This window comes from Sceloporus occidentalis, unplaced genomic scaffold (genome assembly GCF_023333645.1).
Source record: "Sceloporus occidentalis isolate IW3139 unplaced genomic scaffold, rSceOcc1.0.p SCAF_1, whole genome shotgun sequence".
Taxonomy (NCBI): Eukaryota; Metazoa; Chordata; class Lepidosauria; order Squamata; family Phrynosomatidae; genus Sceloporus; species Sceloporus occidentalis.
Window position 1 is genome coordinate 293,281,422 of NW_028316981.1, and position 14,001 is coordinate 293,295,422.

Consider the following 14,001-nt stretch of genomic DNA (forward strand, 5'->3'; position numbering starts at 1 on the left):
TACACCATGCTTAGCATAGCAGAGCCAGCAAAGTGACTAATGCACAATGAGATTGATGTGCAATGGGATCAATGTTCATTGGTCCTGTTGTGTTGCGCTTCAGGCACCAATGCACATTGGGCATTCTTGCTGGTGTCCTGATATACATTTCTGTGATTCAATAACAGTTTTTTTTAAAAAAACACCTCTGCTACTTAGCTAAGTATAGCTAAGTAAAGTTATATTAAGTAAGGGCTGGTACAGATGGCCGTTTAAAGCTGCCATCCAGGCAGCTTGGGAGCACAGAGTTTATATGCCACACACTCCCAAGCCACCCTTTATACGCTGCAAGTCAGGTGGCCTCCCAGATGTGGCCGGCTTCAAGATGCTGTGGCAGGGTGGCATTTACATGCCACATACCACCAGAGCATGTTGATGCTGGCTTCAGGCTGTGGTGTGGCCAGGAAAGATGCCTATTCACTCCCCCCATCCCCAAATACATAATTTTGGCCCCAAAACCTGTCCTTGACTTATACAAGAGGTTGGCTTATAGTCAAGCATATATGGTAGTCCCAGGCCCTGTCTGCATGGGTCAAATAAACCAGCGTCTTGGTAGGGAGTCCAAATGATGCAGGACCAATTCCTCAGCCTGATGCAAACAGACCAGATGACATTTGTCCTGTTTAGCACCAAACACAAGGCATTCCCTCTCTATCATGGAGTAAAAAGAAATCCCCACTTACTCTGGATCTTCCCAGAAGATCTGGAGCCCTCTAGTTTGATGTCAGGTGGCTGTATAAAACACTTCTCCCTTTGCTGCCTGGCACAGCTGTCACTACCATATGTTATTTGATCTGAAGTCAGAACAAGGTGCCAACCATGTGAACAATGCTGGGAGGGGGGGGGGGCTTGTTCTGACCTTAGAATGACTGATGCACCGTGGCAGTGGCTTGTGCCAGGAGGCACATGCTAACACTCTTCCGGGGTCAGAATTGGAGGACCTGAGATAATGGGGGAAGGGTTGGGACAGGTCTGGGACCAGGTTACTCCAGGCTGCCCCTACAGTATCTGGGCCAGTGTGAACAGAACATCAGTTTAATCAGTACAAGCATCCTGTCTCTATTCTAGAGAAAGGTCTTAGGCTGTGGCACATCAGAATGCAAACTGAGGTTGCTCTAACATTGCTTCTGATTAGTTCCAAATCTCACAAAATCTGGACAATTGATCCATAGACACAAGCAAAAAAGTGTGCTTCTATAAAGATCAACAGTTTATTCTCAACTCTGCTTACATTATAGAGGATTATGCCTCTTCAGACTTCCAGAAGGGTAAAGTATACCTTTCCAGCCAATGGAACCCCTAACAACTTCTCTCTGTGTATCCCTCCTCCTCCTCCTCCTCCCCCTCTTCTTCTTATTTGCACCATTTGTATTCCCCCCCTAAAAAAATTGGGACTCAAAGCGGCTTACAGTCTAAAAGCACAGTCCAATTAAAAACTTACAAAGGTGACAATTAAAATCCTTAGAGGGAGGATTGTAGCCCTACGGATGGGTCCATCTTCACTTCTTCTGTGGAGAGACGCACAAGACATGACATTTCACAGGAAACCTTAGTAGATACTTTAGAAAGAGCATCAGCAACTCCTTTCAGAAATCTCGCAAGGCTTCTATTTCGCCAGCCCCAGGAGTCCTGTGAAATGAGCCAGCTCTTTTTATCCACACCTGCCTTCTGCTGAAGAATTGTGTATATATATTTTAAAAACTTTTCTTCTTTTTGTACATTGTTGATTTGTTCTATAAAGCAGGTGTTTATTGATGGCAAACTGGGAAAATTGCAAACTGTTTGCTTTCATACATTTCTGCCTTGGCTTGACTGCTGATTGCCTGGCAAAATCAAGCTTATTGAAAGGAGGTTTAAAAAACCAACACCTTGCTGTGTTTTCATGCTCAAGATCCAAAAGGCAGGTGGGAGTGATTCTGGCCAAACTGCATGTGATAATGGAGTGCTGGGAGCTGATGCCCTAGCTTTTAAATTTTATTTTAAAAAAGCAACAACAACCATGAAGGTTTTATTTAAACATCTCTCTACATTTGGGATGATGCAGTCAGAAATCAAAAGAAGCAATGGTGGTGGGAGTGAGGGAAGGATATAATGGCAGCTGATGGCTTCTGTGCCAGTGATGCTGTTAATCTGCTCCAGGTTTTAGTTGAAAATTCAAATGAACCCACCAAAGTGCTGATCCCAGTCCTTTAAATAGGTTCAGTGCCTTGGGTAGCCCTTTAAAAACCCAGAAAACAGAAGTACAGTTGGCCCTTGGTCCATGGATCCTGCATCCATGGATTCAACCATGAAAATATGACAATATTATTTTTAAAAATTCCAAAAAGCAAACCATAATTTTGCCATTTTATGTAAAGGACACCATTTTACTACACCATTGATTATAATGGGACTTGAGCATCCATGGATTTCGATATTAGCAGGGGCTCCTGAAACCAAACCTCAGTGGATGCAAATGGCCCACTGTATACTTGTATCATACTCATATCCTTCAAAGCCACCCCTGCCACATTGAGGCTATTAATTGCAACTTAGGGCATGTTTACATAGGCCATTTACAGTGGTTCCCCCCACCTGCCCTCTCATCCTTTTGTCCATACGGGGCAGGGCCAAAGCCCCCATTCAACTGTGGATCATCTACATGTAGGAAGGGCAGTCCTTCACTAAATCCAGATGATGCCTTCCTTAATCCACTTCTGGATCTTCCCAGAAAAAACAGATCACTCTGGGACAACATATGTAGGTTGGCTGTTTGCAGGGTCCCACTGTAACTTCTGCTGCCATTGCCAGTTTGGGTCACTCTTGCTGAGGTCACAGCAAGGCACCCAGCCATGTGATCAACAGTGGGCACCATGTTTTTGGAGTCAGTGGAAGTTACTCATGCCAGTGGTGGCAGGCAGCATAGTGGAAATCTGCTGAAAAGCATCTGAAGAATGTAGGAGAAGAAGGGATTAATTGAGATTGTCCTTGGCTAATCAGGATAGTTGGAGGGTATTAGCTGCTACCATGTTGCATGGACTCTTGAAAATAAGGATTAGATGGGCTGTTTGGAAACTTTTGATCAATTAGCCAGTCCTTCTGTGCTTCCTGCCTGGTTGTATTTTCTATGGCAGTTTTGTGCAGAAACATTTTTGCATAAATTGTAGAAACCCGAATGGAAGAAAAAATAGTGCTTTTGGCCAGAACTTATTTTTTGTGCTGTGTTAGTGGTTGCATCTCCCACCCCCCCCACCCCCACCCCCACCCCCCCCACCCCCACCCCCACCACCCCCCCCCACCCCAATCGTCATGCAGCAGGGGCAAGGCAGACAGAACCTGACAGCTCCAAGCAGCCAATTTCCCCAGTGCCTTGCTTCCTTTATGAGCATTTGCACATGAGGCCTTTTACCTGCTATTCCCAATGCCCGCATAGTGCATCAACAGGATCCCAGCTGTGGGCTTGTTGAGAACAAGTATTTTAGTGAAATTTCTTCATATCACTAATCCTTACAAAAAGGTATGAAGTTTATTCCCTAATTGGAAGTGGTGGAATAAGCCCATTTATCCCTTACTTACCTATGAATTTGTTGTTGTTGTGCCTCCAAGTGAACTCTGATTTATGACAACACTTCCCATCACAATTTCTTCAGAGGATATGAGAAAGCATGATTTACTTACATTTTTTCAAAGTTTGTGTTAGAGGAAGTGTTCTGTGGAAAATGTATTTTGTGTGTAACTCCTTTGTTTTCTATGCAGAAAAGTAGCTTCCTGCACAAACACTGTTTCCTGCATAGGAAACCAGTTTTCTGTATACATTTTTTTTCCTGCAGAATAATTCCTCTGTGACACTTTAGGATCTTTGAACAGAGAGAAATATATTGAGGAGGCATATTTATTTGCTCCCACAGCAAGGAGAAAACAACTGGAATTTTAGGCAGGGAACTACAGGTCCCAGGTTGTGTCTGAAGTTGCAACGTCAATTCTGTCCTGAATCTATGTACCAGATTTTTGATACCTCAGAGTTCAACTCTGGTGTATAAATTGACAAAGAAAAAATGACAAAGAAACAGCCAAATTCAACAAAAGCAGAAAAGCAATTCCCACCTATTTTATCTATATAATTACATAGCTTCAGTTTGTTTAGTCGATCATCAATCGTAGAGGATTCATTTTTGCTTGAAAACAAACATGTTTTCCTAAAACTTTTGGTTGATTGTTATACAAGTACTTCAAGTGTATCAGATTTGCCCTTCACTCCATTATGTACTTGAATTCACCAGGATGTAAAGATGGTATAGGAACTATGGGACAATGCTGTGTGAACACACACTTCAGAAAAAGAAGACCAGAAAATGAGGTGGCTAATCAAAGAAAAATGGCTCTTTATCTTCTGACAAGTGTCACAGAGAAGACGGAGGTGAGAGAAACCCTTAAAAGTCTTCAAGCTGACAAGGACAATGTTGTTGTGATTGTGCAAAACAAACTATGTAGTTGAAAACTATAGGAAACAACAGGTCTGTGTATGTGTGTGTGTGTATAAACATTTGAATTGTTTCCAACTTATTTTGATAAGCTTTCTGTTATTGACAGGGTGTACATACCGGTGATAAAGGCCAGCGTGGTGGCGGAGTGGGACATGGTGTCCATACAACACATGCCCTGACTCCGCCCCCATGCTGACGTGATATTGCGTGCTGCACCACACAGTGGGTGGCATCACAACACTCCTCTGCTGTTGTGTCCAGATGACGCAGTGTCAAAAGAACCCCAAAAAGTCGTGCTGCCGGCGGTGCCAGTGTCTTTTCCACAGCACAAAAAGGGGCTGCTTTTTGCAGCTCCTGTTTATGCCATGGAAAGGCCAGATCAGGGGTATAGCATGTAGTTGCCATGGCCCTGATCCAGTACTAAATGGGGTGGTCTGTCATTTCCCTACAGAAACAAAGGAACATTATATCATGCTAGGACGGGGGGTGGGTGGGGAATTCTGAGAGTGAATTCTTACCCTGCAGTGGCTCAGGAGTTAAGATGCTGACTCTGACCATTGCAAGACTGGCAGGTCAGCAGTTCAAAGCCCAAGCACTGTGTGACAGAGTGAGCTTCTGTTACTAGTCCCAGCTTCTGCCAACTTAGCAGTTTGAAAGTATGTAAAAGAGCAAGTAGATAAATAAATACTACTTTGGTGGGAAGGTAACAGCATTCTGTGCAGTCATGATGACCACATGATGAGCACAGAGTTGTCTTTGACAGTGCTGGCCCTTTGGCTTAGTAACGGAGATGAGCATTGCCTCCTACAGTTCGACACAACTTGACAATCATGTTAAGGGGAAAACCTTTACCTTTACCTTTAAAAGTGTAAATGCAGACATTGTATGTATAGCAGGCTTTATATGATAGTATGATGATGTGTTATATTCTATGTTGTTTGTGATGTTGGTTTTTTTCTTTTTCTTTTATTGTTTTTAATTAATAAAATCATTTTAAAAAGAAGTATAAATGAAGCATCATGCTAGTGGAAGTCTACTACCATGACTTTTCCCCCTTCAGAGATCTCCATGCCATCTAACTACCAACTCAGGGTCAGGATACCCATCCCCATGAGTTAGTTTTCAGGATACACAGGGAAGTATGTGCAGGAGAGGAGAAAGCACTCCTGTTGTGGCTCTTTGCAACTGTTCTATGAGGAGAATGACACCCTTGAACCTGCCCTAAGATTCCTCAGAGTCCAGTGCTGACACCTGTGTTTACTATTTTATAAATGTTTGGATTCTGGTAGTTCTGAAATGCATGTGTTAACCTACATTTTTCATTATGCATATTTGGCATTCTGTACTGGAAATCCAACAACCGGTGCTTTAAATTCAGTGCCAGATGAGCATTCATAACCCACACATTTTATGGCTTGTACTATTTTTGAATTCTCTCTCTACTGGAAGCGTTCCGTGTGCCTGGAAATTTTCTAGAAGTAAAGTAAGGTATTTCAATGATTCAGTCACAGTGTTGTGAGCAATTTTTCAAATAGAAAAGGGCAACATAGTAGGCTTCCATTTTGATAAAACAAAACCTTGATCCAACTATTTTCATATATATCGAGACTGTAATTATTTTGTACATTTTCAAGTTTAAATGTTTTTCTTTAAGTAAATGTTTATTCTTGATCAGGTATGTGACAGCCTGGAATAAATAAGGGTATAAATCATATTGCTAGTCATGGCTAGAGTAGCAATAGCAACAGCAATAGCAAGTACATTTCTATACCGCTTAGAAGTGCACTTAAGCACTCCCTAAGTGGTTTATAATGTGTAAGCTATTTCCTCACACCAAGCTGGATAATCATTTTAGCGACATGGCAGGATACAAGGCTGAGTCGACCCTGAGGCCCTCACTGGTATTGAACCCACAACCTTGTGGTTTGTCAGTGAGTGGCTGAAGTACCAGCATTTAACCACTGCACCACCAAGGCTCCTAATGTAGAATCATTGACTCATTTGGATTTATACACACGTTGACTCACCACAAACTAATGGGTCTACTCTTCTTGGGACTAACCTACATGATTCCAGCCATAGTGTTGCTGGCAGGATTGTTTCAGATTTAACCAATATGAGCCACTTTCTTCCATCTTAACCTGTCTGAAACAGAGGCAGATTCATAGGATCCCTGACACACACAGAACAGGAATATGGTGCCATTGGATAACTCGCTCTGACATTTTTAGATTTCTAACTATAGATATCACAAGCAGTAATGCTATGCCAGACTTGTAACTTTTTAAAGGTAAACAGGTCCATTAGGAATATCAAGTAGCCTGCTAGCTGTGGATGACAATTCCTTTGTTTTTGCAAAACTAAGAGTAGCAGCAACAATAGGTGGCTTATAAAGTACCAAAGTGGGCTGCTATACAGTGGCATGGGATGCACCAGGCTTTCAGTCATAAATTGTGCAGGCTTGTTTTACCATACATGGATTTAGTTGTGACCAAATTGTATCTGCAGTAAAATTTGATAATGTGGAATGCTCCAGACCTTAAGCACAATGCATATTCCTATGATAAACCTGTTTTCCTCCCACAATAGAATTTCCTTAGAGATTTATGCCTCAACAATTAGACTTGAAAATTTGTCCTGTGTTTACATTCCCATGACCAATTACAAAATACTACCTAGTGCAAAATATGGAGGTGAAGACAATAATAGGCTGTGACAAAGATGTGTCTTTTCCCATTTGAGAGAATACGTCTCCTAAAAGCATGGCAGACTTATTATCTAGTTTGTGCCTCAGAAAATGAATTTGCTCTTTGTTGATAGAATATATGCTCTTGTGTGAATTATTCTGGATTTTTGAACTCTGCAGCTTTTTTTTCTCTTTTGCTGCTTCATTTATTTTAAATTCCAAATAATATTCTTCAACTTGCAAGGGAAAACAAAGTTTCCTAAGGCTAATTTCTCATTTAATCCATCTCTGCTAATGGCAGTAAGTTTTCTTTCCAAGACCCTGTAGCTAAAATGAATAGTTTAAATTGAAAAATAATAATGAGAACCAATCCCACAGGGTTTGCACTTTTTATTAGCAATTCATCCCATATTTTCTTCACTGTTGTTACATTTTCAGCACCTAATTATTTCTAGTCCAAAAACCATTCCAGGTTTAATGAAAACATTTCAACATGTTTTTGAGTCATTTCTGTTTAATAATAACTCCTCTTTGGAGAAGTGCAAATGGAAAAAAAAAAGGTAGCAATAGGTACTAAAACTATTTTTAGGAAGAGGGTGAAGAGACAAATGTAATTACAGGAAATAAATTGCCAGCATTAAGCAAATGAAATTTAAAAATCAAAGAAAGAGAAATAAACTGACGTACGTATGGAAGTGTAGCAGAAGTAGGATTTTCTGGATTGAAACTCCTGAGACTTTTGATCATCAGAGACTATGACATTACCTACCATCATACCAGCTTCACTGTCCTATCCAAGTCTAGTTGTAATTCACATTGTAGTTGGTGGAGGAATCAATTTTCCCAGCAATAGTGGGCTCTCTCTGTTGTAATGAACCAGTGTGGCATAGTGGTGTTGAGTGCTGGACTTTGGGACACCAGGGTTCAAATCCCTACTCAACCATGAAAACTCGCTGGGTGACTTTGAGAAAGCCATTCTCATTCTTAGAGGAAGGCAATGGCTGACCCCCTCTGAATATAATAATAGCAATAAAATCTGTATTTATATTTCCCGCCTCTCCCCATGGATTGAGGCGGGAGTACAACACATAAAATCAGCATTACAACAAGCACAAATTATCTAAAATTACACCAATTAATGAACAAGACAAATTCATAAAATTAATACAGTCCATACCTATATAAAATTAGTAGAAGATAGGGTATTACCGATGCCCCATTATGGTGGATCAAATGGATAAGCCCACCGGAAGAGATCCATCTTAAGTGCTTTCTTAAAAGCATCTAGGGTGTTGATGTGACAGATCTCCTCCGGCAGGTTATTCCAAAGTCTGGGGGCAGCAGCAGTAAATGTCCTGTCATAGGTCGATTTCAGTCTGATTTTTGGGTACTCTAGTAATATCTTTCCAGATGTTCTGAGTGTGCGGGGTAGATTATGTAGGGAGAGGCGTTCCTTCAAGTAACTTGGGCCTGAGCCATGTAGGGCTTTAAAGATAATAACCAACACTTTGTATTGGGCCCGGAAGCTGATCGGTAGCCAGTGTAAAGATTTTAATATTAGTGTGATATGTTCTGATCTAGATTTTTTAGTGATCAATCTGGCCGCAGCATTTTGAATCAATTGAAGCTTCTGGGTTTGGTACAAAGGTAGCCCCATGTAGAGCGCATTACAGAAATCTAAACAAGAAATTACTAGCACATGTACCACTGTTTCAAGGTTCTCCTGGGCCAGGTAGGGATGCAGCTGGCATATCAATCGAAGTTGGTGCCAAGCACTCCTGGATATTGCCTCCACCTGAGATGACAACTGTAAAGACAAATCCAGAAGCATGCCTAAACTGCGAACCTCATCCTTCAGGGGAAGTGTGACCCCATCCAGGACTGGATGGTAGAGCTCCTTCCCTGGGCCAGGGGTACCTATCACTAGTACCTCGGTTTTCTCTGGATTCAACTTGAGTTTGTTTTCCCTCATCCAGCCCATTACTGACCCAAGGCAGGCATTCAGAGACGAAATGCTATCCTTAGTCACTGCTTCAGTCAGAGACATGGAGAGATAGATTTGGGTGTCATCAGCATAATGACAACACCGAGCCCCATGATGCATTCACTTTGTTGTCACCTTGCATCGGAAGCAACTTGAAGGCACACAACAAGTAAAATCTCTGTTGCAATCCAAAGTATTTTGGGGTGGCTTGGTCTTGAGTGGACAAGTCTAATTAAGCTTTACAAAAGGCCTGCTGATGGTGAACCTGAAAACTGCTAGGAATAAGAAAGGCATCTGTGTTGTTGGAGTCCCTGTGGGCATGTTGATATAAGGACTGTCATAATGAAGCCCTGCACTTCAGAATTCCTATATGTAGCACAGCTGGTTCATGATAACCCTGGCTGCTCCTTTGTCTGCTTCTTTACTGACAATGTTACAACTGATCAGAATCTTGTATGGGAGTGGGGTCTGGACTTATGTATGCAGGAATTAGAACTGAGCAGTTTCACAATGTCTCGCTCCAGTAAAAAGTAACTACCCAATGTGCATCACGCATTAATGTACATTGAGAGCTCTTGCCAGTGTCTCATTATGAAAAGGCCAATGCAATTTTAGGCTGCATCAATGTCTAGTGTCTACTAGATCAAGGGAAGTAATAGTGCCACTGTATTCTGCTTTGGTCAGACCCCACCTGGAATACTGTGTCTAGTTGTGGGCACCACAATTTAAAAAGGATGTTGAGAAACTGTAGCATGTCCAAAGGAAGGTGACTAAAATAGTGAAGGGTTTGGAAACCATGTCCTATGAGGTATGACTTAGGGAACTGGGGATATTTAGCCTGGAGAAGAGAAGGTTAAGGGGTGATATGATAGCCCTGTTTAAATACTTGAAGGGAGGTCATATTGAGGAGGGAGCTAGCTTGTTTTCTGCTGCTCCAGAGACTAGGACCCGGAGCAATGGATGCAAGCTACAGGAAAAGAGATTCCACCTCAACATTAGGAGGAACGTCCTGACAGTAAGGGCTGTTGGACAGTGGAACACACTCCCTCAGAGAGTGGTGGAATCTCCTTCTTGGAGGTCTTTAAACAGAGGCTAGATGGCCATCTATTGGGGATGCTTTGATTGTGATTTCCTGCATGGCAGGGGGTTGGACTGGATGGCCCTTGTGGTCTCTTCCAACTCTTATGATTCTATGATTCTATGAATCTTCACAATTCACAGGTTTTTTTAGCACCTCTGCTACATAGTTAAGTATATGTAAAGTTACATAATGTAGATGGTGATATAGGATTCTGGATATTCTTTTTGAAGCTGTGGACATATCACTTTTTGTATGGCTCATTGTGTGGCAATCCATGAAACCTCATGCTAAAATAATTCTGGTAACCCCCCCCCCCACACACACACACACAAAGTTCATGCTAAAATAGAACTGCTACTCTTAAACATTTCACAAAGTACTTCCCCCCTATTTATAATGAAAGAGACTAACTCAATGACTCCTTAGAAAATAATTACTAAAATGTTATTTGTTGTACAATGAAGTATTTTCATTCCAATGCATTATGTTACAGTACTTTAAAAATGTGATTGTTTAGCATCCTTGATACCATCCCAATGCAACATGTTTTGCTTGATACCAAACAAAAAGACATTGGGATACGGTTTGATGCCATCCCAATGTAACAGGTAAATACACTGTTTGTAAATAACAGCTTCCAAGCTCCGAACTAAATTTAGGTTTAATTACAGCAGTGCCAATATAAGCCCCCTTCAGTAGCTGATCTTATGCATTTTTTCTTTATTCTCCAGTTCATAAGTTAGTATGCCCATTTAAATCATTTTGCTATGAAAGATGAATTTCAATGACTCTGTAATAAGCAACAGCTAAGCCTGAGTCCAACCCAGTATAAATAATTAAGCATCATACTACAATTTTAGACAATCCTACTCTTTTCACAAAGTATGGATGTTGTAATGTCCAGTCATAGCCTTAATGATTAACTAATATGATGGATATCTAACCATCCATGAAAGACTAACATCCCTTAGGGACTACATCCCTCATTAACAACGTAGTCTTGCACATGTCTATTCACACATAAATCTTGTTGAATTTAATCAGGCTTGCTTCCAGATAGGTGTACAGATGCCAATAAATAGCAACCTCTGTGCCAGGATGGGTGAAGTGTAGCCTTTTAGTTGTTATTGGATTGCAGCTCTCAGGAATGGTAGCCAGCAGAGCCAAAGGGAGGAGTACTCAAACTTGACATTCAGAGCAACTTCGTCTACTCTTGATGTATGCAGACCTTCCTACATTCAGTGCTGTCAAACCTTCTCTTCTGAGTCAAGATGGACTGGCAGAGTAGTATAGCTTCAGCCAACCACATGTGAAAATGCTACACAGGGAACATGTTTGTGACATCTGCCATAGATATGAAAGAGGTTGCAGCACCTTCTACTGGTAATTACAGAGACCCTTGCATCCTTTCTAGCAAATGTTTAGTATTTATATTTATATTTATACAGAATGTGTGAGAATAAATAAATATTTATATATGCACAACATGCTGTAGGCCAAAGCAATTATTATTGTTAAATTAACTGTTGTGTTGGTTACTAGAAAAGGTGTTTTAGCTTCTTCATGTGAACCATTTTTTCTTAATATTATGATTTTGATTTAGTTGCATGAAAAGTAGTTTAACTAATGCCTACCGCTGGTATAATAGCTGTCATGATTCAGTCCAAGGAAAGATCTTATATATTATCCCTCTTTATTCTCCATTTCCTCTATTAACAGTGACAAAAACTAACTATTCAAATCAATCAAGTCAACAATAAAGTTGGAAATTTTCTAGTGAAAGGGGGCAGCTGGAGTAATTGTATTTTTAAGTAAAGTGATTGACACAGGTTAAAATTTCAGCATGCATTAAATTCAAGAATTAACTTATTAATTAAGTTCCTAGTTTGTAACAGAAATTTCAGGAAACTTAAAAATCTAGAACTGACAGAGCAAAAGAATTGGCAAGAGGACCTAGTAATTGAAAATCCATAAGTTTATTTCCAATTGTCGACAAAGGAAAACAATGAACTCAGTGGAATTCAAGTTCTAAAAAGCTGAGGCCTCGAACAAGACAAAAATGGCTCTTTTTATATTATTGAAGACAAAGAAGTTTCTTCAATACACCTGATTGGCTAATTACAATTTAAACATACAGAATTCTTACAATCAGAACAGAAATACATGCATACATTAAAACTGCATTATCACTCCTTACCCCCTCCTTTAGCCTTCCTTCTAACCTTGCTTCTGAATGTCAACTATGTATCCTTATCTCAGTAGTTTATATTATGTCTTTTTACTGGTGCCAGCTTCCATCCAGGTCAAGATGCACTCATTATTCCTTTGCTCTAGTTTTAATAAACTCCAAGCCTTTATTTCAAAAACCATCTCTCTGGCTGACAAAGGTGACTCCATCTTTCTATAGCTTTTTTATTTCAACAAGGAATTTCCACCACAAGTTAATGCTAGTTAATTAAACAAGAGACAGTGCTGAACAGCTAATAAACTGTAGAGTGCCCCACTAGCTTTTAACCCAAAGCTTCATTCACTTGGATTTTTGCAATATTACTTCTTGCTTTTTGTTAGTTCTTCCAGGTTGGAGTATTACACTGTTTAGGTCACTTACTCAAGGGTACTTCCTGTAGGATGAATTGTGTTAAGATAGGTGTAGGAATCATGTGGCTTTCCCAACATGGTTGGATTGCACTTCCCTGAAGCAATTTTTGGGTGATCACAGGAATATCCAACCTTTTGTTAATTAATTTATATGGAAACCAATAAACAGTAGAAAAGAGACGCAGAGGACATGTGATTACAAGGGAGAGATAAAAGGAACACAAAGGAAAGGTTTTTTGTTAGGATTCATGTAAAACACAATTTCAAACATTTCCTTCTCTACCAAAGTCAAAACAGGGACTTGAACGGGAGGCACTGTACAATCATGGATAGCATTTTTCATTTTCTTTTTGGTACAGGCATTCAACTGAAATTTAGTGCTGGACTGGGGCCAGGGCATCCTCACCAGCAGCCCTGCTGGCACCAATTGCCATTTTTCCAGGCCAAAGAGAAGCTGCAAAATGCCGCTTCTCTATGGCCTGGAAAAGGAGTGTCCTCAACGGCACCCTGGTGTTAAAGAGGAGAAAGGGTCAGCCACCGCGGCCCCTTTCTCCGCTGCATTGTTGGTGTGGCTGTTTGGTTGCTATTCCAATGATGTGCAGACCCAAAAGGAGCTCCGTTTCAGGGCTCCTTTTTGTGCCTCAACCAGGCTGCCATAAGCAGCCTGGGGTGGCGCAGACACGTCACGTGTGTGGTGCAGCGTTTGGATGCGGCGCATGCATGATGTCATCATTATGCACACTGTGTGGACTGCGCCATGTAGCGATGGCGCCCCCCCCACACATACTAGGGTTAGGGACCATGCGGTTGGTGCACGCTCCCTAACCCTAGTATCGCCGGGAGTACGTCTGTACTGGGCGGTCTGTACTGGCCCTTAAATAGCATTTTAACACCAACTTCCAACATATATGCAATAGAATTTGGATGTTTTTTAAAAAGGTTTATTAAGGATTAGCTAAATGTATTAGTTCCTTTCCTCTAACTGACCTATCTGCGCATGAAACCACTCACTCCACCATGCAGCAAAAGCAGAGGAAATGCATGAGAGACTAAGAAATCAGCAACCTTGTTACAAGTGAATGTGCTCCTAAAGGTGTTTAACAATGGGGAGTAGAAACTACCTCTTTAGCTGTTGTAATACCTGTAGTCT